General features: G+C 39.0%; 1 pseudogene; it reads left to right on the forward strand.

The window, feature by feature from the left end:
- Positions 1-16,869: 16,869 nt before the first annotated feature.
- LOC120294476 lies at positions 16,870-19,430 on the forward strand (annotated as a pseudogene).
- The last annotated feature ends 4,464 nt before the right edge of the window (positions 19,431-23,894 follow it).

Raw genomic sequence — 23,894 nt, forward strand, 5'->3', positions numbered from 1 at the left:
GACATAAAGAATAACTTCATCAAGATATTATAGTGCAGAAAGAAGTGATCCTGCAATACATTTCAACCAATAGAATGGTTGCTGATCCATTTACGAAGGCTATTCCTAGAGACATATTCTTGACCCATAGGATGTCACTAGGATTGCGTAGAATGTGATATTTGTTATTGTAGAGGATCATTGGTTTATGTATTTGTGGACAGATGTATTGTACTTGTTTGTTTATTAGTGATTTGATGTTTTATAAATAAGTACAAATCCACTATGAGACTAGCACAAACACACATATTATTGAAAAGTATGTCAGCAGGCAATGATTGGCTCACTCACATGAGCAATCGTCTCAAGTGCTATAGTTAGCACGTTGAGATGAGACGTTATGTACAAATAAATGCTAAAGAGCAAGTTTGGTACATAAAATATGTCGCCTTGATTGGAGTCAAGATGAGGTCTGTGATTTATTTATAATAAGACCGAACATGATAGTCCCATAATCATGTATGCCTGTAAGATGCCGGATGCGAGTACTTAATTGGGCGCTATAGAAAGCGAGCTGATATAGCACTCGGGCTAAACATGAGTACGTGAGAAGCACGTGACTATGTTTAGGCTAAGATCCGTATAGTTGATATATTTAATAAATGACATATGCTCTTATAAAAAGAGAAATCTACTATAGCATGTAATTCATACTACATGTGCATTGTACGACTGACAAGGAAAGGTGAGTAAAATTATCCCTATTTACTCATCGTGTGAGCCCTTGAGGTAATTTATAATTTACCTCATTTTGTGCCCTATGTTACTTCTGACTATGTTCTCGAAGTGAAAGATCAATGTTGCTACTTTAGCATGTTACTGGTAGTCATGAATAGATATGGCTTTATGGGACATGTCTAGGAAAGTAGAGAGGGACATGAGTGCGAAAGAAGACTGTTGTTGTTTTACATCTATCACATGTATTTACTGGTCGACCAATTATATCGCCTTATGTGGTTGCGGATATAATTGTAAATACATGGTGTTTTGAGAATAGTCAAGTATAGCCTTTAAGGGATATGTATACTTGGATTGATGTAACAAAATATGTCTGGGGCACTGTGAGACATCGATTGTTTATTTCTTTTAGGATTGTAGCCATTATGTCATCCTTAACAGGTATATAATTTGAGCTCCCAAGTGCAGGTGTACTCACTGATCGCACGGCTTATTTGCCAATATGAATTGTTTTGTAAAGTTGATGAATGTTGAATACATTATATTCTTGATAGAGCGCTATCAAGCCCATCATGTCCGAGTGGGAGATGTTGTACTTTAGCTAGTTAGCTAGTACATCCATGATGGGGTGCGATTGGACCGCACCTTTGGACTTGATACGCTACGATGGAAGGACACCATTTGTAGGGGTCATGGAGACGTATAAAAGCCTCCCGAAGACAACCGTTGGAAAAGTTGGCAATTACGTTCAGAAAAATTTTTTCTCTCCATTTCCATCAAAGAAGATCAAGGCGTTCCATTTCTCTTTGCAAGAACAGTTTGCATTTACGCCGTGGAAATCGGGTGCTTTCCTTGTGATTGCATCCAGACCAACGTGAGGTATTGTTGTTCGTGATTCATCCGCAATTCAACGATCGTTCCGGGGTTAATTGTTGTTTGTGCATCGGAATCAGGTAAGTCGTCTTCCGCCGACTTGAATTCCAACAGATTGACGAGGATAGATTTCAGACTTCAGAGAACCGCTTTGTTCCTAAACTTCAACCTGACCCCACTCGAGTTGACTAAATGTCGATGTCATTTAGCCAATTTAGTTCGTTGTAGTGAAAGTAAATCAAACTTGATGTAACTCAACGTGTTGTGAACCGAAAAGTTGAAATATGTGCGTCATTTGTTGATGCAAGCATTACCAAGATGATTTTGAAATATCTAGAAGAGCATGAGAATCGTCGGTTTCACTCTAGCATGACAAAGATAGAGAGAACTTGTTTTCTCCTGTACAGATTTTAGTTTTGAGAGAACCACTTTGTTCCTGAAAATCAACCTGAGCCCACTTGAGTTGACTAAATGTCGATGGCATCTAGCCAGTTTAATTCGTTGTAGTTAAAGTAAACCGAACTTGATGTAACTCACCATGTTGTGAACAGAAAAGTTGAAATATGTGTGTCATTTGTTGATGCAAGCATTACCGAGATGATTTGAAATATCTAGAAGAGCATGAGAATCGTCGGTTTCACTCTGGCATGACAAAGATAAAGAGAGCTTGTTTTATCCTGTACAGTACTTCTCAAAATTTCGTAGACTGTGACAAATGTCTTCTTTTAATATTCATACTCGACAAAAAATGAATCGAATGTTAATGGAGGATATTTATGCATGGTTCTCACATAAAATCTGAATTGTAATTTGACAATCACATAAAATTCGGATAGTAACTCGACAAAGACAATGGAGTAATATCTAATATGATATTCCTTTATATGGGAAAATTACAAAAAAAAAAAGTCCTGAATTTATTACAAATTTTCCAATTTAATACCATATTTTTTTGGCATTTTAGTCTTAAACATTTTGCAATTATGCCAATTCAGTTCATTCAGCCAAATTTGGCCAGTTGATGTTGGTAGACAATTTTTTAATAATATTTATTTTTATTAATTTTTAATTTTTCTTTTTTCCCCCTCCCTCCTTCTTCCTCTTGCTTTAGCGACCGGCGAAGGGAGGGTCGGTTGCCAGACCGAGGTGATTAGCCAGCGACGAGGTCACCTCGCCGTTGCTAGTAGCTAGGCGAGGTTGACCTCATTGGATATGGGCGAGGTCGACCGAGCTGGCTGCCTCAAACCGGCCCTCCCTTTGCTTGGTTGCCAGAACAAGAGGAAGAAGAGGGAGGAGCAAAAATAAAATAAAATAAGTATTATTAAAAAATTATTTGCCAGCGCCAGCCGACGTCCACGTCAGTATCAGCCGGCCAAATTTGGTCGGATGGATTGAATTGACATAATTACAAAGAATTTAGAACTAAATTGGCCAAAAAAAAAGTTTAAGACTAAATTGAAAAAATTATAATAAGTTTATGACTTTTTTGGTAATTTTCCCATCATTAGAGTATGAAGACCTCAACCACTATGTCTATCATGCCATTTGTCATGAAATTCCCCAAAGAAATCATAATCTAATTGCCCTAGCCTCATTTTTTTTTTTTTTTTTTTTTTTTAAATTCTAATATATTTTACTAACTTTTGGCAGACCTAATTATACCCGTAACCTAACCATCATTTTGACATCGAATTTTCTTCAACATAAGGATAAGGATATGGAATCTTTAGAGTGAATCTCTTGAGCATGTTGCTCGTTCCAAATGTTGAAAGGACGAACTAGCAAAATTTATTAACTATAGGCGCACCCCTCTTATGTATTTTGATAGTGTACTTACAATAATTGATTTTTATGACATCAATTTGTGTTAACTTATCGGGATTGTTATTATAATTCAGTTCAAATTATGCTAGCATAAAAATCATAGTTTTTATTTTACTAGCTAATTAACTGCCTCTTTCTGGAACAACAAAACAATTGTTTTCTCTTTATTAAAGTATGTTAATTCGTGTTATTGATGTCATTCATGCCATATTTTAATTTTTTTCTCTTAATTCGCGTTTTACCTCAAGTTTTATAAAGGGTCATGTCTAGTATTACCATTTTTTTTTTTAGAGGATGAATTATGTTATGACAAGGAAATAGATTAATTTGAATCTAGAAATGTAATAGATTGATAGGATGAGGTCGAGGTTACATTGAACTTTGCATCTATTATTTTCTTCTGTAAGATTACATAAGATTATGATTTTTTTTCTACGTTAGCACTTCGTTCCTAATGAACTTAAATTAGAGAAGATAGACATTGACAAATATCATTGAGGGTTTTTTTTTTGTTGGCATATTACAGTAAAAAAACACTCATTATGATTCTTGTATTATAAGTTTACTTAAATCCATTCGAGCACGAAATTTCTAATATTATCAATTGTAGTTGATAAAAGTAATATTTATCATGTAAATGGGGGCAAATTACCAAAATTGCCCTAAACTTATTATATAAATGTTAATTTAGTTCTAAACTTTTTAATGATTTGCTAATATAATCCTTTTGGTCATTTGGTGACGTGGATGCCTATTGTCCTAGGTGGCATAGCTAACACTAATGTAAAAAAAATTATATAATTTTTTTCTTCTCTTTGCTTTTTTTTTTTCCTTTTTCTTATTTCTCTATGCAAGTCCACGGCCTAGGCAGTGAAAGGGCAAAGGTCACTAGTGACGATCGAGGATCATAAGGGCCTGCAAGGGGAAAAAATTAAAAAATTAAAAAATTTTGTTGATCAAACAATTTTGTTTATGCGAACACCGATCATGTCGCGTAAGATGACTGATATTCATGTCGCAATTGTTTGTTTATTTTGTTTTGGCTAAGAAAGTAAGTAAATAAATTTTTTAGAATACAAAAAAAAAAAAAAAATGGAGGGATTAATCCTATTACACATTCAAGAGACAAAATTAGTTATAATGTCCAATAACTATATTTATGTTATATATTGGCAAAAAAAACTAAAAACTAATTAAGTAATAAAAATAGAATTTAAAAAAAAATATGTATATTGGTCAAGTTAAAATGTTTAGATTTTAATTAGCATTCGTACAATAAGTTTAGAACTTCTTCTAATAGTTATCACATGTGTGATGTAAGACATGATGTCATGGCAATTAGTCTTTGTCTTTTCTTGTTTTTCTTTTTCTGTTATTTTATAGAGAAATTAACTAATAATAAATCTGATTAGGGCAGATTTCTAAAATATATACGACTCGGAAAACACTGCTCAACCACTTCACCCGCACACTACTTAAAATTTCGGGTTCAGAATATGAGACGATTTATATTAATTGTTAAAGACATTTTAATAAAACCCCAATATAAGGTTCTTTGATGGCCCGCCATCCATTATTTGATCTCATATATTTTTCTCTCCCAGTACCATCGACTGACCCAATAACATTTGAAAGAAAATGAGAGCAGTGGATGGTTAGTTAAAAAAAAAATTACACAAAAAAGTTTTTATCTATCATTGGTTTGAGAGAGATCGCACAACCACGTCAGCCATTGACGTGGCGCGTGCTTATTTACTGTTAATGAATTATAATTTGATACATGGAAATAGAGAAATTAAATAAAGAATCCCCAAATCCAACTGGACTTCTCTCTTCCTCCTCTTCCATCTGCAGCCACCACGAGCCCAACCTCCGTGCCTCCTTCCGCCATTGCCACCGCCAGCGTCGCATCTCTCCAACTTGGTCGTCCCCTTGCCCAGTTCCTCACTTCCAAGTCTGGCAGCAGGGGACTGGATTTGGTCGGAAGAGAATCCATGGCTAAAGCTGGTCTCTCCTTCCACCACTCAAGACAAAAATCCATGGACTAAAAGGGCGTGCATGGTTGTGTTTATTTTTTCTGTTTATGAACAATTTTTTTTTTTTTGTTCCCGGGAATAAAAAGAATAGAAATGCGTTTGTTTGCATTTTTGTTTAAAGCCTGTTTTTTTGTTCCCGTAACAAAATTGGAATGAAAATAAGAAATAAAAAAAAAAAAAAGTTATTTTTTTGTTCCGTAAACACTTCTTGAAGGCCCGAAAGAACAAAAACACAAAAATCTTGTTTCTTTTTTGTTTCTTGCTTTCGTGCCTTGTGCCCTCTCAAGTCCCTCTCTTTTCGGCGTCTCTCACGGGTTCTCCACCGTCGAGCGATCTGGCGCCTCCCAACTCTCCGGCGCCGACGATTCTTGCCGCTCCTTCACCGGCAAGCTTCGAATCGAGGTAAGTTTCATCCTTCACCAGCTGCTGCTCCTCCTTCACCGTTTGACGAGGGCTTCGGCAAGAGCCACCTCGCAGATCCGGGGCGACGGTTGCTCGGGGCTCAGCGCGACAGCTTCGCTCCAGCCAATGCTTGCCCCGATCTGCGAGACGCTCGCTCGAGTGAGCCCTCGTGCTCGAGCCTCAAGCGAGCGTTGCTTGCCCAGATCTGCGGCAGCGTCGCTCACTCGAGCGAGCCCTTATGCTCGAGCCCCAAGCGAGCGTTGCTCGCCCCGGATCTGCGGCAACGTCCGCTCGAGTGAGCAGAGTAGCGACGATTGCTCGAGGCTCGAGCGCGACGGCTCGCTCGAGCTAGCACTTGCCTAGATTTGCGAGATGCTCGCTCGAGCGAGCCCTTGTGCTCGAGCCACGAGCGGCGTTGCTCGCCCATATCTGCGACAGTGTCTGTTCGCTTGAGCGAGTAGAGCAGCGACGACGCTCGGGGGCTCGAGCGCGACGGCTTGCTCGAGCCAGCGCTTGCCTAGATTTGCGAGACGCTCGCTCGAGCGAGCGTCGCAGCTCGCTCGCCGTAGCTGCTCGCTTGCGATGCTGCTTTGCTCGGTCGAGCGAGCATCACGAGCAGAGTAGCAATGCTCTGCTTACTCGAGCCAGCGTCGCTGCTTTGCTCGCTTGAGCGAGCATGGCGAGCAGAGCAGCAACGCTCTACTCGCTAGAGCGACCCTGCGGTAAATTTCTTAGGACTATACCGATGAACTATGAGCTCATCCAAAATCACCATGAGAGCTATCTTTTTGACAGGGAGGGACTCTAGTTGAGAAACTTATAGAGGAAACACTGAAGGACTGGAGCCACTTTCAAGAACTTCTTTATGTGTTTGAAGGTAAGAACCAAGGGTAATGCTGCCTTGTGTTGGATGAATTTCATGGTTGCATATTATATCTAGCATTACAATGAAATGCTCAAGCTGATCATTTGGATTTCATAGCTCAAAGACAGGTTGGAGAGAATAGTTGTTTAGGTTCATTTGGAGCAAGATTGAACTTTTCACATTTCCTTTGTTTGTAGTGTTTGAAATATGACCTATATTTTGACATGGTAGGTTTCTCAGAATGCTCTTTATTTTATTTTGAGCATTATGTTTCATTGATCATTGATAGTCATAGTACTATGTAGTTCTCGTAGCTCAAAATGCAACTTATGATCTGTTTTATACAAGTTAGTTCAAGAATTGTCAATTTTGTCATTATAGTCTTCTCCGCTTGCATCTCTTGAGAATGATTTTGTGTATGGCATATTTAGTATTATGTTATTGATTTAACTCATAACTCATATGCTGCTCAACCGGTCAAAGATTAAATGGCATCTAAGAGACAGACATTCAGTGCAAAGTGGACCGAGTCTATAACCAACCTATTTATTGGTTTGTTGGTGGATGAGGTCAAAAAGGGAAATCACACCTCTTCTACTTTCAACAAAGCAGGGTGGAAGAATATACAGACTGAATTCATTAGACAGACAGGATGCCAACATAGCATGGTCTAGCTGAGGAACAAGGTAAACAAACTAAGAAAACAGTATAGCAGTTTTCAGAAACTTATGTCTTAGTTTGGATTTGGTTGGGATAATGTGAATAAAAGAGTTGTTGTCGACGATCCAAGTATTTAGGAATCTCACATCAAGGTATCTTTTTAACTTTTTGGTCATTTTGATGTCATTGTATATGTAAATTTTAAAGTGTATGATTATATTGCTGAAATGTCATTATTGTGAAAATTGTAGGAGAATGTTAAGTGGGCAAAATTCAAGAAGGATGGATTTCCTTAGTATCTCGAGCTATGTATTGTATTTGGTGGTACATATGCTACTGGGAAATATGGCATAGGAAATGCTCAAGATTTGACGGTGTCGGATGAAGATGACAATGGTGATGGCAATGTAGGCGGTGACAACAGTGGTGGCAATGCATATGGTGATAATGGTGGTGGCCATATAGATGACTTCAGTGAACACCACATTGATGAGAGAGTCTTTACATCGACAATGTTGCAACTTCAACTCGTGGAAAGCACAAATTGGATAGGACTCCAAATACTAAGAGGAGAAGGAAGAGTAACCAAACCAGTATTGATGACACTTGCAAAGCCATACAAGACTTTTTGAAAGTTAGGTCAAGTCAATCAGGTAGTGGCTCTGCGGGCTCTGGGGTTATGCCATCAACTGTAGACCCTTTCTCCGTATCTGCTGTGATGTATATTCTAATTAGTATGCCTGAGATAGACCAACATGTTTACAATTAAACAGTGAAACGAGCATGTGATAGTGTCTCATGGAGGGTGGCTTCCATTAAATCCCCACCTGAAAGGAGAAATGGACTTCTTTATCATCTTTAGTAGATGTTTGGAAATATATTATGGATTGAATGGGGTTTCATTAGACTGTATAACTTATATTATCCATTAATATTTAGTTTTTAAAGATATTAGTGTTGAGATTCTTGGTACTTATATGTAATGGCATCTTCTATTGAGACTATGACTTACGTTATTGACTGTTATTGGATATATTTTCAAAATCTATATTGATGTTTTTATATTTTTGTGATGGTATGGGTACTATGGAAGAGGGATCAAATAGTATATCTAGTGAACAGGTAGAACCAGTTGAACAATTTTTGGATGATGATGATCTTCACATATTGCTAGTGTGGTTGTGCACGGTTGCGATTGACGCGTTCGTGCATACAAGAGAACCCATTAGGGACAGTAAATTATCAGGATCCGAATGGATAATGGAGATTGTTTATGGACATTCAGATAGGATATATGAAGCCTTCAGGATGGAGAGACATGTTTTTCTGAATTTATGTGATTTAATGAGGGTAAGGGGTTGGTTGAAAGATAGTCGATTTGTTCGAATAGATGAACAAATTGAGATATTCTTATCTTTGGTTTGTCACGGTAGCTCAAATAGAGATTTATGTGAGAGATTTCAACATTCTGGAGAAACGATCAGCAAGTATTTCAACAAAGTGTTGAAAGCAATTATCAAACTTTCAAAAGAGATAATCAAACCACCGTCCTTTGATGTCATCCCACAAGAAATTTTTATGGATCCTAGTCATAAACACTACTTCAAGGTATGATTTCTATATCGACTTTATATCGTCAAATACATGTAGTTCATAATTTTATATAATCTTAGATTGGTAATAAGTTGACAGGATTGCGTAAGTGCTATGGATGGCACCCATATAAATGCTATTATCCCAGTGTCTCAGCAGGTTCGATTTAGAGGCAGGAGAGGGACTACCACCCAGAATGTGTTTTGTGTTTGCTCATTTGATATGAAATTTACTTTCGTGTATCCTGGATGGGAAGGATCTGCCAATGATTATTGAGTGCTTTCAGCAGCACTTAAAACTCTTCAATTGCAATTTCCTCGACCACCACCTGGTATTTACTTTGTTTATATAGACATTTGTGATTATATTATGGTTGAATATCACAACAAATTTATATATATCATGTTGTAGGGAAATACTACGTGATAGATTCTGGTTATGCAGTACTTCCGGGATTTTTAACTCCATTTAGAAATGAATGGTATCATCTCAACGAATATAGAGGGAGTGGGAGACGGCCAAGAACAGCAAAAGAGTTGTTCAACTATAAGCACTCTTCACTAAGAAATGTAATTGAGAGGTCATTTGGGGCATTAAAGAATCGCTTCACCATTTTGAGACATATGCCTCCATTTACAATTCAGAAGCAAGCACTTGTTGTAATTACATGTTGTGCTCTTCATAATTACATTCGTGATCAAGATAGGATGGATAGAAATTTTTCCCTATATGGAGATCCAGAGTATCCATTTGGACCTATAGAAGTGGAGGTTGCAGATGATACATCGTATGAGCAGGCATCTGGGATAAACATGCTTAGGATAAGTATTGCAAATAAAATGGCAAGGGATCACAATATGCGTGAGATTTGTTAACTTTGTGTTTCCAACTTTTGTAATATTGTTTTTAAGTATTCACTGTGATGAAGTTGAACAATGAACTATATTGCTTCATTATTGTGATGTCATGTATGGAAGGGTTCATGTTGAGATTATAAGATACTCTTCTTTTTGCTAGTTTTTATTGTACGAACTTTACTTAAAAAAAAAAAAAACTTATAAAATTTTCTTTTAAGTATGCACATATGACCATGTTGAAAATATTTTTCTTCACTCACCATGATCAAAATTAAATTGATGAGCATTTCATGAGAATGAGAATTCAATACCAAGTTTACACTTTATAAAAAAAAAAAAGCACTTGAGAAAAATTTGATACAAACTTTACTTACAGAATTTTCTACCAAGTATGCACATATGATCATGTTCAGAATGTTTGTCTTCACTCACCATAAACAAAATTAAATTAATGAGCATTTTATGAGAATGAGAATTCAATATCAAGTTTACACTTTATTTATAAAAAAAAAGAGCACTTTTTGAAAAAAATTGGAACATAAATTTTGTATAGTTACCAAATGTGTTTCTGTTCTTTTATTTATTTATTTCAAGAACAGAATTTTTTACACTTACCAAACGCGTTCTTTTATTCAAAAACTGTTCCCCGGAATAGAAATAGTTTTTTCTATTTCTGTTCCCTGGAACAATTTTTGAACAGAAATACAAACAAACGCGCCTAAGTGTGCAGGTTTTTTCGTCACGAGATGACCAAAATAGAAAACGATTGTGTAAAAACAGCTCCATTTGCGCCCGGATCTGGAGCCTTGGCCACGAGCGAGAATAGCTCACTCACACAACGACGACGAGGAAATGCGAAAGGCGATGAAGTCCGGATCTGGAACCGTCGTCGCTCCCGGCCATGGCTCCGATCTGGAAGTTCGACTAGATTTGGAGTCTTGGCCGTGAGACCGAGAAGTGGACACGGAGGTCGACGCCTAGATCTCGTGGACGAGAGGCCATCTCGTGGCCGACCGTTGCTTTGCATCTCCATCTCTGTGGAGGAGCGCTCGCGGCCAAGGCTTAACCGGGGACGACCGGGCGGGGGGGGAAGCGGGGTGGATGGAGAGGTCGCTGACACGACGATCGACCATCACTCAATAGCTCGATCTGGTCGCTGCTCAACGGCTTTGAGCTCGAAACTTGGCTCGTCCATGGCTGCCGGGGTTTGAGTTCAACGGCTTTGCCGCTGGTCCATGGTGGCCACGGTGGGGCGGCGGCTTGGGCCGTGGAGATAGCCAAGCCCTAGTGGAGCGGAGGTTGGAGATGAAGGGTCAAAGAGAGAAATTTTTTTTTTTTTTTAATTTCCTTGTCGGTGTCCACATGTCAACATCTAATTGGATATCAATAAATAAGCACACGTCACGTCAGTTATGACGTGGCGCTTGCAAAACCACCAAATAATTTCTCGGTTTGAAGGGTAACCTTTTACCCTCTCACCAACCGTCAAACCAAGGATAAGAAAAGTCGTCCCGGAAGATTCTTACTACATTGACAATTGTATCCTATAAATACTCTATTTTAATTGTTAAGTTCAGTTTTCTATTGTACAACATGCCATCTTCTTAAAGCAATTAGATTACTTTGTAATTTCGCTTGCACCAACATACACAGGTCATATGATATAATAATCTACAATTCCACATCCTGCATAATTAGTCGTTGGGAGTTCCACTTTCTAAGAAGTAAATATTTTTAAACATTAACGGAAAAGAAGGAAACTAATTTTTTGGAGTTGGTTTGGACAAGGAGAAATAAAAAGAAAACGACTAGCAATTTTGAACATGGTTCTTATCATCCTATCATCGAAATGCTGAAGACTTTAAAATTGTTACGTATCAAAAAGAAAGAAGAAAAACATAATGCAGAGTTGGTACTAAAGTTACGAATGACCAGCTACAACGACTAGACCAATTGGAGTCTTTGTTTAATGTTTTTATTACATTAAAGCAATTAGACTACTTTGTAATTTCGCTTGCACCAACGACGGGTCATATGATATAATAATCTACAATTCCACATCCTGCATAATTAGTCGTTGGGAGTTCCGCTTTCTAAGAAGTAAATATTCTTAAACATTGACGGAAAAGAAGGAAACTAATTTTTTGGAGTTGGTTTGGACAAGGAGAAATCAAAAAGAAAACGACTAGCAATTTTGAACATGGTTCTTATCATCCTATCATCGAAATGCTGAAGACTTTAAAATTGTTACGTATCAAAAAGAAAAAAGAAAAACATAATGCAGAGTTGGTACTAAAGTTACGACTGATCGGCTACAACGACTAGACCAATTGGAGTCTTTGTTTAATGTTTTTATTACATTAAAGCAATTCGACTACTTTGTAATTTCGCTTTCAACAACATACACAGGTCATATGATATAATAATCTACAATTCCACATCCTGCATAATTAGTCGTTGGGAGTTCCACTTTCTAAGAAGTAAATATTTTTAAACATTGACGGAAAAGAAGGAAACTAATTTTTTGGAGTTGGTTTGGACAAGGAGAAATCAAAATGAAAACGACTAGCAATTTTGAACATGGTTCTTATCATCTTATCATTGAAATGCTGAAGACTTTAAAATTGTTACGTATCAAAAAGAAAGAAGAAAAACATAATGCAGAGTTGGTACTAAAGTTATGAATGACCGGCTACAACGACTAGACCAATTGGAGTCTTTGTTTAATGTTTTTATTACATTACTTCCAAGATAAATTCAACCAAATAAAAAGGTCTATGGTCAATGCTTTTTTAAGTTAACTTCCGAGCAGTACATCAGGGTCCACTAATAAATTTGACTGGTTTATGCTGGAAATTGGTACCGTGGACACTGGTTGTCTTATTTGACACGGCTAGCACTAATGTGAACGATTTTTAATAATATCTTCATAACTTTTCAACTTTTTATTTTATTTTTTCCTCTTTTATTTTTTATTTTTTCTTTTCTTTCTTTTTTTGCTTGGCGACCAACTAGAAGAAGAAGAAAAGGAAAATAAATAAAAAGAGTAAAGGAAAATATAACAATAAATTCAAAAATTCAAAAAATATATATTAAAATAGTATTAAATTTTTTTCATAATATCACATAAGACAATTAACATTCACATCAACGATTTCTGGCTAAAGTCGGCCGAATGGATTTAATTAGCAAAGCGTGAAAATATTTAGGAATTAATTGATACGATTAAAAGGTTTAAGACTAAATTGACAAAAAAAACAATAAGTTAAAGGCTTTTTGGTCAATTTTCTCAAAATTAACCAACAATCAGTGTCTTCGTATTCAATCGGCCTCCTCACTTTGTCTCCTTTAATTTCGTGTCCAACACTTTGTGATAATCGTCAACAAATTGTCATGGTACGTCGACAGCTATATATCATGGCCATTCATAATCATCATGGTCACCACGCGGTGTTTTTGTATCAGTAGTTTACGATAACACAACCGACACTTGGCTAAATTTGTCAAGCGATTATCGTTAACTTGTCGCTGTCATATATCAACAGTTGTATACTACGGTCATAGATATATATCCTAGTCATCAACAAGTATTTCCATGTTGGTAACTTAATGATAGCCAAATCATACTTGACATAGAGCTTTATACTCATCTAGATCGGGGATATGTCGACTACAAAGACGTGGTATTTTGTGTATATAAATTGTGCCCATTTTTTAATGGGTTAATACCCTGAAAAACCCCAAACTGGTACACTTGTGACAAATTTACCCCAAACTATTTTTTTGACCACCAAAAACCCCAAACTAGTATATCTTTGACAAATTTACCCCAAACTGGTACACTTGTGACAAATTTACCCTATGTTAGTTTTTGTTAAATTTTATTATCAAATTATTAAGTTAAATGACACGTGATAGTTGACCGGTATACCAATTTAGGATTTTACGCTTCTGTTTGTCACAATTTACAATTTTTGTGATTTTTTTGTGGTATTAATCCAATTTAGCATAGGGTATATTTGTCACAAATTTACCATTTTGGGGTTTTTTTGCAGTCAAATAAATTAGTTTGGGGTAAATTTGTCATAAATGTACCAGTTTAGGGTTTTTTATAGTCAGTCGGGGTAAATTTGTCATATGTATACCAGTTTAGGGTTTTTCATGGTCAAAAAAATAGTTTGGGGTAAATTTGTCACAAGTGTACCAGTTTGGGATTTTTCAGGGTATTAACCCTTTTTTAATTCCCTTAATTATTTGAAGAGGTTTGAATGATTACCTCTCAAAAGTATGATAGGGTACGAATTAGACCTCTCACACTTTGTACTCCATAATTTGACGATTACTTTATTCTTACCTTGCAAAATTGGGACACTTATAATGATCAACACGCTTCACGAACTGTCAATAGGTGAATCGGCACTTCTAAATCATTACTTCTTTTGACACTATATAAATACGGATTAATATTGCAAAATGAAAAAAATTATTTAATGAGAATGGAAATATCAGAAATCATATTTTCATTTAAGGCAAAAAAAGAATGAAAAATGAAAAAAAATTACATTATATGAGCTTTAATGAAAGCTTGCTTCTTTATCTTTATTCAGAAATTATTTGCGTTCGTCTCCTTGTTTCATGGGTTTTCTTTTTTTTTCCTTAGATGACAATGACGACGTAAATTTCCACAGTTCTTACGAATTATACACACACACACACACACACACACACACACACACACACACACACACACACACACACACACATATATATATATATATGCTTCATTTTTGTTCTATATACTTTATGTCCCAAAGTAGCCCATAATCTATTATATTCGTAATTTATAAGTAAGGGACTATTTTCATATATATTCATAATTCTGCAAGTGTTGCACTATACAACAGTATATTTAGCATTGCCTTTAGATATCGATGGAATTCTGTACGTGCTTATCGTAGCTTTATGCAACCTCCTTTTGATAAAATGTTCTCTCTACTAACTCTTCTGGAGTGGTTGGATTAGATAGATGAATTGGAGACGTGAGGAGAGCTCACGGAGCAAGCTCTTTCTAGGGAAAAGTACCAAAATAGTCCTAAACCTTTTGTATCGGTACCAATTCAGTCCTAAACTTTTTAATTTGATCAATTTAGTCCTAAACCTTTTCATATTGATACCAATTCAGTCCATCCGGCTAATTTAAGCCGGAAATACGACGTGGCCGCTGGCGGTCTTACGTGGCGCCACATAGATAAATTTATAAATTTTTATATTTTTTTTCAGATTTTTTAAATTATTTTATTATTATTTTATTATTTGTTTTCCTTTTTCTCTTTTTTTTTTTTTTTTCCTTAACCTTGGCCGGCGAGGTCGCCGCCACAGCTGGTCGGGCGCGAGGGGGCCCACCCTCGCCGGCCACCGGCGAGGGCCGCCGCGCCCTCGGCTGGCCACAAGTGAGGGCGACGGCCCCCGCCCGATCCAGGCGAGGGCCGAAACCCGCCCGTTGGCCGGCGAGGGCGCGGCGGCCCTTGCTCGTGGCGGGCGGGTGCGGCGGCCCTCACCTGATCCGGGCGAGGGCCACGGCGGCCTCGCCCGCTCGAGCGAGGCTCGCGACGCTATCGCCGCGCTTAATTCGGTGCGAGATCGCGAACTTCCCCACGCCGTTATCCCTCCGTAAGCTACCCGAGCTCGGGACGCCGACCACCTCCTTCAACCTCCGGGGGCCGCGAAGGCTCGGTGACCACGTCACGATCGGAGGCGACGGAGCTCCGAGATGGGGCGAGACGCAGCTCGCCCGGATCTGGGTGAGGGCTGCCGCACCCTCGCCCGCCACGAACGAGGTTGCCTCGCCCTCGTCGGTGGCCGACGATGGCGCAGGCCCTCGCCCGGATCCGGGCGGGGGCCATCGCTCGCTTGTGGCCGGCGAGGGCACGGCGGCCCTCACCCGGTGGCCGGCGTGGGCGCGGAGCCCTCGCCCCGACCAGCTTGTGGCCGGCGATGAGTCGGCCGGCCGGCGACCTCGCCGGCCAAGGGTAAGGAAAAAAGAAAAAAAAGAAAAGAGAAAAAAAGGATAAAATAATAAAAATAATTTTAAAAATCTGAAAAAAATAAAAAAATATAAAATTTATCCACGCGGCGCCACGTAAGACCGCCGATGGCCACGTCAGCAATTTCCGGCTTAAATTAGCCGGATGGACTGAATTGGTACCAATGTGAAAAGGTTTAGGACTAAATTGGTCCAATTAAAAAGTTTAGGACTGAATTGGTACCGATACAAAAGATTTAGGACTATTTTGGTACTTTTCCCTCTTTCTACGACCAGTCACTAGAGGGGCTTTAATCATCAAGCTCAAGAATATGTTGTTTTTAAGATCATTTAGCTCACAAAGCAAGCTCTTTCTACCATCAGTCGCTGGAGGGGCTTTAACCATCAAGCCCGAGAATATGTTGTTTTTAAGATTAATTCCATAAAAATCCAAAATTGGTACATTTAACTATAAAAAAACCACAAAATAAAATACTTACAAAAAATTTACTCAAAATGATCAAAAAGTCCAAAATCGATACATTTGTGATAAATTTAGTCTTTATTAGTTTCCGTCAAATTTGATTGATACTACAAAAAAAAAAAAAACCACAAATTGGTATACTGGTAATAAATGGAGAGCAAAACCCTAAACTTGTATACTAATAAGTTGTCACATTAATCAAATTCAGTAATTTGATAGTGAAATTTAACGAAATCTAATAAATGTTAAATTTATAATGAATGTATAAATTTGAGATTTTTCATAATATTAGCATGTTGCAACGTCGCCTTCCCAAAAAGGCTTAGTGAAACTACTGAGAGGGAAAACTATAGCCATTCTTCAGTACTCGCCAATCTTGCTATTGTGCTTTATCCTCTGCTGCTACTCTCGGTTCATTCTCGCTCTCGTCACCTATAAATCGAAACTACTCTCTGGACGCTGGTCTAGTTAACTGAGAGTAGTTACTCTTTCCATTCTCTCCCATCCACTCTCAGTCTACACTACCAACCCCCACAATGCACCGCCACCTGCTCCTGTTCACGGCAGCGACCGTCCTCCTCCTCCTCACGACGGCGTCGTCTCTCTCCGCCGGCGAATCTCTCTCCAACTGCAGCCGAACTTTCAGCTGCGGCGACGTGGTAAACGTCTCCTACCCCTTCACCGGCGGCGACCGCCCTGCCCACTGCGGCCCACTGGAGTTCCGCCTCAGCTGCAACAGCAACTCCTCCGAGCTCACCGCCGACTCCCTCACATACCGCGTCCAGGAACTCAACCAGACTCGCCGATCGCTCATTCTCTCAAGAGCCGATTATTACGACAACTACTGCTTGTAGCCATCCGCCAACACCACTCTTAACTCCAACATCTTCACCTTCGCTAGTGACAATGAAGTCCTCACCTTGTTTTTTTAAGTGTTCGAACTTGACGAACATCAATCCCTATAATCAGTTCAGTTGCTGGACGAGTGAGACCAACACGAAAAACTATTTCTTGATCGGCGCTGTCCCCACTGATTCGATTAATGGGAGCAAGTGTGAAGTGAGCGTCACGGTCCCAATTCAGCCGTCCATGGCGGACATGTCCATCGCCCCCTCGACGAGGGATTGGCTCACAGGGGCTCTGACGGTGGGTTTTGAGGTGAATTACACGAATCCGTACGAGGATCAGTGCGTGATGTGTGGTGGGATTGGTGGGGAGTGTGGGTTCGACTCTGTTCAGGGGAAGCCCATTTGTATTTGTGCTGACCAAATTTGTCCCCATCGACGGCAGGTACTTCAATTGACCCACTTTCTGTTCGTTCAAATGAATCAGATGACATGCTCTGGAATTGCTGATCTGAAGCTGAGTTGTTTTCTTATCATGCGTGCTAGTTTCCCCCTTGCACCTTTTACTTTAGTCAAGGAGCAGCCCCATAGCAGAGAAGCTTTTTGATAAAGCTCGAGGCTAGAACAGATAGCTCCCTTGTTATAGGTAGATGGAAAAGGATGTGGCATTCCAATCCAATCGAAGGGGAGAGGAAGTTACTTGAAATAGATCAGTATCGCTAGTTTACGGATGATTTCCAACATAGAAAGGACTTCATGTCTTGAATATGATTTGAAAATGCGGACAAGGTTTTCACTCTTTGGGTGCTTGCTATTGGCAATTCTTACGTACACTCAATTTACACTAGATTCTTATAAGGTTGATAACATAACGGTTTTTGGACTACCACGAGAGTAATATCTTATTTAAGTTACAAATTTTTAAAGAAGTGGATCCCATAATAATTTATAATTATTTGTTATTTGATTTTTTGTAATTCAGAACATACTATTATTCTCACAATAGATTAGAAATTGTCACTCAATCATTTCTCTTTCTGTAATTGTAGAGTACACTATTTCCCCTTTCCAAGGATCCAACATGAGGATAAAACTTATCATAGGTAAACATCTCTTTGATATCACTGGATTTGTATCTCTTGCTTTGGTAGATCACTAATATCTTTTAAGGGATTGAAAATGATAGGTGTAGGGTCTGCTATTGGTGCTTCAATATTTGCAATTGCCATCATTTTCACATGGAAGGTTCTACTCATCAAGAGCAAGAAAGATGGCGAAGTTGAGCAATTGATAGGAATCCTTGGATCTCTTGTTCCAAGAAGATATCGATATACCGATTTGAAGAAAATGACAAAATCATTTTCAGAGAAACTTGGTCAAGGAGGATTTGGTGTAGTGTATAAAGGAAAGACCAGAGATGGTTGTCTTGTGGCAGTGAAAATTCTGACAGAGTTGAAAAGTAGCCCAAAAGAATTTATCAATGAAGTTGTGAGCATTAGTAGAACTTCTCACATTAATGTAATCACTCTCTTAGGTTTTTGTTACGAAGGGAAGAAGAGAGCTCTAATATTCGAGTACATGCCTAATGGTTCGTTGGATAAGTTCATATATTATGGAAGAGCTTTAAGTACTAGTAGTTCCTTGGAATGGAAAATACTATATCGAATTGTAATTGGCATTGCTCGTGGGCTAGAGTATTTGCACCAAGGTTGCAATACCAGAATCTTGCATTTCGATATAAAACCTCATAACATCTTGCTCGATAAAGATTTTATCCCCAAGATTTCGGATTTCGGCCTTGCTAAACTTCATCATGGACGAGAGAGTGCTATATCAACTCTTGGCATGAGAGGAACGATTGGATTTATTGCACCAGAAGTTGTTTGTCGAAACTTGGGAAGAGTCTCTCACAAGTCTGATGTTTACAGTTACGGAATGTTGATTCTTGATATGGTAGGCATAAAAATTCTGACATGAAAGTTTCCAATAACAGTGAAATGTACTTTCCAGAATGGATTTATAGGAATTTAGAGCCCGGCAAAGATCTGGAATTGCCGATGAATGTGACAAAGGAGGAGGAAGTGCTGGCGAGGAAGATGATCGTTGTGAGTTTGTGGTGCATTCAAACCAGTCCATTTGATCAGCCACCAATTGTGAAGGTGATAGAAATGTTGGATGGAACCTTTGAATCACTGCAAATGCCACCAAAGCCTATCATGTATTCTCCATCGCGAGAATTGTCACACCACTGAGAAATGTCGATGTCAAATTCTAATGGGAGCCACGAGGAGGATAGGATAGTGGAGAATTTAGAGGAGAACAACTGATGATAAAGTTGTAGTGCACGATATAACTCCTTGAGGTAATTGTCATGCCTTAATTTAGATGGAATATGTTGTTCATAGAGTTGTGATGAAAGTAGAGAGGACGGTTTTGTTATAATTGCTTGCATATTGTATTCTTGCAAACATTCACGTCAAGATCAATACTTAGAATAATACAACAAATACAGTTTTATATCCATGCAACGCGGTGACATCTTGCTAGCTTAACTGTAAAATTAGTGTGAATGGGACCATATTTTCTAGATGTGTGACACGTCAAAAGCATCTAATTCGTAAACAATCAGCTAGGGAAGATGATAAGAAGAGATGCACGCTCTTATAATTGATAATCCTACAAGAATAACAGGTTCACTAAGAAAATTCCATAATTAAAAGAACCAACCCCCAATAATATTTTCCAAAACAATACTGAATCTTTGCCACCGAAATTTCTTCAATAATATACCGTCAACTTTTGACAATGCATTTTGGCTTTTTTACAAGCATTAAACACTTAAAAACATTGCAGCCTGCTGAAAGGGCTGCCTACAATAAGAAATTAAGATCTATAGACACAATCACCTATATCTAGGCGAATATGCTATTCAAAATAGGGAAAATTTTCCAAAAAGTCCAAAACCTATTGGCCATTTTAGTCTTATATCTTAATGCTTTGCCAATTTAATTCTTTTGGCCAATGTCAGTTGGAAAATACTAACGTGGATGACGGCAGTTGTACGTGACATGGCCGGATCTGAATCGGCTTATGGGCCTTGTGGGGTGTTTTATGCCCCTCAACGTTTGTGTCATAAACAAGAAAACAGTATGTTTCATACAAAGTTAAGCAAATAAAGTATGAAAATAAATCTCATCACATGCAACATGGTATTCGGTTGAAGATTAATATATATATATATATATATATATCCTTCAAATTTTCCCTATCTGGGAGAGTCTCGGGATGAAAGTACTTTTACCCTATGAAGCACGGACACGTTGCCGAGCCTTCCAAGTCATGTCCGACACGTGTCGACGTGTCCGACACGCTTGGACACGTTCGGACACGCGGTCAACGCGTGTCGAGAAATCCAACATGTGGTCAACTTTTCTCGACACGCGTGTCCGAGAGAGATTGTTGAAGAAGACGATGGTGGGTAGAGAGGTGAGGTCGAGGAAGAGGCCGAGGAAGCGGAGGTGAGGCCGCGACGGCGAGAGGAAGAGCATAAACTGAGGCGACGCTGCGATGGAGGGCCGGCGGCGAGGCTGCAGCTGCTGCGAAGGAGGAAGGGCGGAGGCGACAGCGATGAGGCGACCGAAAGAGTTGAGAAGATCATGAGGAAGAAACTGAGGGGCGGGGAGAAGGTGGTGGCGTGGGGGAGGGAGGGGAGGGGAGGGGAGGGGGGGGGGAAGAGAGGGCATGGGAAGAACGGGGATGGAGGGGATTGATGGGGCGCAGCCTCGCAGGGGAGCAGGTGGTGGCGTGGGGGGGTGGGAAGGGAGGGGGAGGGGGAGAGGAGAGAAGGGGAAGAAACCGAGGGATGGGGGCGATTGATGGGGGCGCAGGGAGCAGGTGGTGGCGTAGGGGGAAAGGAAGGGGGAGAGAGAGAGAGAGAGAGGAGAGAAGGGGAAGAGACCGAGGGGGCTGGGGGTGATTGATGGGGGCGCAGGGAGCAAGTGGGCGTAGGGGGAAGGGGAGGGGGAGAGAGAGTGGGGGCAGATCCGCAGAAATCGAAGGGGAGGATTTTGGGGTGGTGGCGTGGGAAAAGAGGGGGAGAGAGAAACGAGGAGAGAGGATTTGAGGGGAATAATTTTTGTTAAAATAAAAAATATATTTTTAAATATGCACACGTATTAATTATGAATATGTTTTTTAAATTTTTTTATGAATAGATTTATTAATATTATTAGTGTAAATTTATTGTAAGTTCTTATTTATTTATTTATTTATTTATTTGTGAATTTGAATCAAATTAATTAAAAATAAAAATATTTATTTAATATATAACGTGTCGGAATGTGTCGGAATTCTCTACTTTTTAAGAAATGGCGTATCGCATGTTGTGTCGTGTCACGTGTCGCGTGTCGCGTGTCGCGTGTCGCGTGTCCGTGCTACATAGCTTTTACCTGCCTCGGAGAATTCCCCGGATCAAACTGGCAGGCCAAAAGGCCAAAAGGGCCAAACCCAACTGGAGTAGACGAAAATGGAAGAACTAAAACAATTAGCCTTGCAGAGGTTTGTTCCACCCTCCTCCTAAATGGTCCTCCATTTGCTGGCCCTGGCAGAGGAAAGCCCAGACTCTTAAAAACACATTGTCGCCCTCCCGAACAAATTTCGGCACATGAGATGAAGAGACAATATTGCAGAAGGGAAAAAACCAGAGCAAATTCTCAGGCTCATAGCCACAGGCCCTCTCCTTCTATGATAATTCCAAATCCTATCAAGTCATGCTCGAGAGATAATTGGTGTAAGTCCTGGCCAGCAGTCGCTGCCCGGGAGTCGGCAAATTCCCCTGAAGAATCGAGCCTGGAAGCTGAGGACGGTTATGAGCAGATGTTCCGGACCGCTCCTCTGGATCCATCATCCTTAACCCTGTTGAGAAACCACTATCGATAAATTTCAGGATGCGTGGTGGATCTGACAGTGACGAAGATACGGGATCCCCAACTTCTAAACCATGTGCAGCAGGGTCAAACAAGAGGCAATCCCATGTTTCAACGTCACGAAGGTTATCTTTTATACTCGATGATCTCCCATATCATAAGTGGCCAGAGAGATTGCAAGCGTTCTATGCTTAATTAGCCACCAAAGCCCTTAGCATCAGCGTTCGCCATTATTATATTCTTTCAACAGTCATCAGTAAATTCATTGTAAGCCGTCGAGATTGGTGGACGTCTCTTTCTAAAGAGGGACAGGACAGCCTTTCTGGTCCTACAAGAATTCAATCACGTGGTCCAAATTCTCCATCAATTTTTCATCGACTATCCAGAAAATTTGAAAAAAGAAACAATTTTTTTTTTTCCAACAAGAGAAGAAATCTTGACAAACACTCCAAAGAAATGCTGAAGCTTTCAGATGTGAGGCCTAAGTCAGTGTTCCTATCATCCATTCCAAAGTAGACAGCTATATTAGTAAAAGATCTTTTCAAAATCGAAGGAGATAAGTGCATTGAAGGTTTTAAAAGTTGTCATACAAATGCAGTTAAACTCCAAAACTTTCAAAAAGAACAAAATTCACTCATAAAAATTATTATGAAAGTGCAATTGAGTATAAAATTTTCAAAAAGTGCAATAAAATCTTAAAACTTATCGAGTAGATGTAATCAAGTATTTCCATTAATTTTGTCTAACTTGACAAAAAAAAAAATGCCAACAAGTTTTAGAACTTGGTTACATCAACTTGACTAGTTTCAGGACTCGATCACACCAACTTGACAATGTTTAGGACTTGATTGTAATTTTTGAATGAGACTCAATTATATTTTTATGACAAATTTTAGGACGCAATTGCATTTCATGATAAATTTTAGGATTTTAAGTGGACTTGTTCCAAATTGAAATAGAAGAGTCGTTGATGCCACACTTGGCAAACTCCAGTTAGTCATCCATATTGCAATAGTAGAATTGTGTCTTGGAAGAAAAGCAATGAAGGATTACTTGCATGACAAAAGGGAGAATTCGACAAGGCCCGTTTAAAGCCTGCTCGCTCAACGATTCCTCTTTGACATGCCACAGCAAAGAAGAAACGGCATTTTTCGAAAGTTTAGTTCTTAAATCTTCCAGATGAAGAGAAGGAAGATATATAGATTTCTTTGTGAAAAGATATTCCAAAAAAGACAGATGTTTCATCTGTGATCGCAAAGGACGCTTTGCAAAAAAAGGCCCTCAAGCCAAGAAAAAGGAATGCATATGTTGCAAACTATTGAGACGAAGACCGGAGTATTTTTCCAAGAAGATGATCCTGAATCAATTTTATACTTCTGGTCAATGATCCAGATCTAGATGATAGCTTTGCTTCTTTTCCCAAGATCCAAAAACACCAAAAATCCAAAGTTTTTGTCAGACCTCTCATGCTCCCAAACCATGCATTCCATTTCATATCTTTCTTTCCAAACATGGCAAGCCCATTTCAATTACTGCCCTCACAGACACCGGCACAAATGCACATATCTTTGATCTTTAAATTCTTCCACAAGAAATTTGGTAAATCCCAAAGTCGTCACGAAGTGGGGAAAAATAAGTCCTAAATTTATTGTATTTGTATCAATTTAGTTATAAACTTTTTAATAGTGCCAATTCAATCATAAATCTTTTGATTTAATGCTAGTTCAGTCTTTTCAACTAACTTTGGCGGGATATTGCTAACATAAACGCCGGCTGGCTTACATGACATTA

This window comes from Eucalyptus grandis, chromosome 6 (assembly GCF_016545825.1).
Source record: "Eucalyptus grandis isolate ANBG69807.140 chromosome 6, ASM1654582v1, whole genome shotgun sequence".
NCBI lineage: Eukaryota > Viridiplantae > Streptophyta > Magnoliopsida > Myrtales > Myrtaceae > Eucalyptus > Eucalyptus grandis.